This window comes from Sturnira hondurensis, unplaced genomic scaffold, assembly GCF_014824575.4.
Source record: "Sturnira hondurensis isolate 20B ecotype Veracruz unplaced genomic scaffold, ASM1482457v3 Scaffold0024912, whole genome shotgun sequence".
NCBI classification, from domain to species: Eukaryota; Metazoa; Chordata; class Mammalia; order Chiroptera; family Phyllostomidae; genus Sturnira; species Sturnira hondurensis.
The window spans coordinates 246,935-249,933 of record NW_028097543.1 but is presented as its reverse complement, the minus strand read 5'-3'; the positions used below and the strand labels follow the sequence as shown (position 1 = coordinate 249,933).

General features: G+C 38.2%; 1 pseudogene; it reads left to right on the top strand.

Annotated features, from left to right (window-relative positions):
- Window positions 1-1,951: 1,951 nt before the first annotated feature.
- On the top strand, window positions 1,952-2,110 carry LOC118982108 (uncharacterized; annotated as a pseudogene).
- Window positions 2,111-2,999: the final 889 nt, after the last annotated feature.

Genomic DNA, 2,999 nt, shown 5'->3' with positions numbered 1-2,999 from the left:
GGAACTGTAGGTTTTTCCAATTCATTCTATCTGTCTCTCATCCTCACTAATACAGCTGCTAAAACCCAATATAAATAACAGATAAAAGTGAAAATGCTTCAGCATTAACAAGGTGGAATGAGCTGAGAGCCCCATAAACTCAAAGTTCTTTCTCCCTCTGGGCTCCAGAGTTTTTAAAAAGATTTTATTTATTTATTTATTTTTAGACAGAGGAAAAGGGAGGGAGAAACAGAGGGTGAGAAACTTCAGTGTGCGGTTGCCTCTCATGTGGCCCCCACTGGGGACCTGGCCCACAACCCAGGCATGTGCCCTGACTGGGAATTGAGCCAGTGACTCTCTTGTTCACAGGCTGGAACTCAATCCACTGAGCCACACCAGCTAGGGCTGGGCTCCAGAGTTTTGATGAAAACCACTTATCTGGAGTCACCACCTACCTCTTAAGTTTGATAAATCTATTTGTTTTTCTCTTAATGAATGGTGTAAATTGAAAAGTACCAGTGTTTCAGTATATCTTCTTCATTCTTTCTTATAACTGAGTAGTATTCTAAGGTATGGATGTAGCATTTGAAAGTTGAAGGAGATTTTGGTTGCTCCCAATTTTGGGCTATTATGAATAATTCTACTACTTCATTCCTCTGCTAAAAAATTGTGACTTATAATTGCCTACATTAGGGATATTTATTCCAGGTTCATGAACTCCTAGGGAGTCAACTTCCTGAAATTATATTTAAAAGATGCCATTTTATAACAGCCTATTTCCATTGGTTCCCATTCTAGGAAGAATTAATACACTCAAAGTCACTGCAAATAAATGGCCTGACCTCTTGCTCCATTTCTCTGTACAAATAGCAAATATTCTTTCTGCTTCCTGCTTATGCAACTAGGTCAGGGCTTCTCTTGCATGTGACTAAATGACTAATTTCATCAAATTTAGGAGAAAAGAGTAGGAAGTCCATTTTGGCCTTGGGGTTATACTACGTTTTCCAACACAACTTTGTTATTAACAAAGTTCAATTATTCTGATTCATGAGTATATTTTTCTATTGGTTCATATTTCATAGGGAGAATATAATTAATTCACATTCTTGACCCTTCATGCATATATTCATTAAGCATCCAAAAGATTCAATCATAACATGCAAACATACATACACCTCCTAAGAACCTACAGGATATAAAGTCCGCAGCCCTTCATCTGGGATTCAAGTTTTTCCTGAACCTGCCTCTCCATACTTACCTCTAGTGCTTTCCCTAACAAACCATGTATTCCAGTCAGAGCAATCCACCAATCTCTATTCCAGGCATTGGCTCTCTACCCAGCTATTTACTCTTTCTGGTGTGCTCTCTCCAATCCTCTCTGCTAGTCCAAATCTTACCCATATTTCTTTTTAAATTTTTATTGAATTTATTGGAGTGACATTGGTTAATAAAATTATATAGGTTTCAGGTGTACAATTCTTATTTCTTTTTTAATTGGTTTCAAGTGTACAATTTTATAGTACATCATCTGTATATTGTGGTGTGTGTGATTTCACTTATATGTGGAATCTAATGACCAAAATAAACAAACAAACCCTACCCATATTTCAAAGGCAAGGTCCTTTCAAAGCAACATCCTACTCTGAAAACTGTTCTTGACAGTCTAGATAGAGTCTGAATTTATTTATCATCTGTAGCATAAGTTAAGGTTAACTTTTTCTTTGTCTATACATCTATTCTCCCCACAGTTAGATTTGTGAGTCCCTGGAGAGCTTAGATCACATCAACTCTTCATCTCCTCAAGGCTTACCAAGAGTTAAAGTTACAATAAATATTTGTGGCTAAAATTTATCTTCTTTTATTTCTCCATTCAGAGCACTGGTTTCCTGAGCTCATGGTTTTAAGGGTATTAATTTGCCCATTATCCACCATAAATAATAGCAATAGAGCATATTATAAAAATATATTTACAACCTTTGTGCAGTGGTAATATCGTAGCCAATGAGTTTTATCCAAGGCACAATTATTGCTAACTGGAAAATGTATTTACAGCTTCCATTTATGAGATGCTTACCCTCTGCCTACCCTTACTAGCCTTACTGAGATTAACTCATAGACTCCTTAGGCAAGCCCTTTTAGAAATGCAGAAATTAAGATTTAGAAAGCTTAGGTATCGATTCCCAGTCAGGGCACTTGCCTGGGTTGCAGGCCAGTTCCCAGCAGGGGAGGCATGAGAGCAACCATACATTGATGTTTCTCTCTTTCCCTCCCCCTCTAAAAATAAATAAAATATTAAAAAAATAAAGAGAGCTTAGGTAATGTATTCGAGGTGCATCAACAGCCAGTGGATCAAGCCAGGACTAAACCCAGGTCTGTCTGAAGTTGAAAATCACCATTTCTCAACTTTGGCAGCACAGCAAAACCACCTGAGGAGCCTTTAAAAAACACTGACAAAGGTTGCAGCCTTGTCCTCGGAAGTTTTAAAGGCTCCCCAGGTGATGCAAATGTGCAGCCAGGTCTGGGCTTTTTTTTTTAATCGTGACATTCCACTGTCTCTAGTGTGGGGAATAGTGTCAGCGAAAGTGAGGTGGTGAGAATATCTGTTTGCTAAGTTAACTCAGCTCAAGCAAGACCTTGGAGCCAAAAGTGTGTGACTAGGAGAAAAATCAAGTTCTCCTCAGGATGCCAAACACATACTGGAGTTCGTATGGATGTAGACAGGAGGTTAAGCAAATTATATGGGAATCTCAAATGACAGGGTGATATTCGACTTCTACAGAATGTTTGCCCACGCCATGTGGTCACTCATTCACTTTATTAGCAGCTATTCAAAAGCCTCCTTTTTTGAAATGCCAAGGGTCTAGAGCTTGAAATATTTAAATAAAATATGTAAAAGTTTCTGGTGGAAATAAGGAAGCATATGCCATACATAAGGCCTTATCAGCTGCTATCCTGAGTCAGTAGTAAGCTAAAAACAAGTCTCTTTGTCCTGCTTTATTTCACTGTATCCTCTGTGCTGA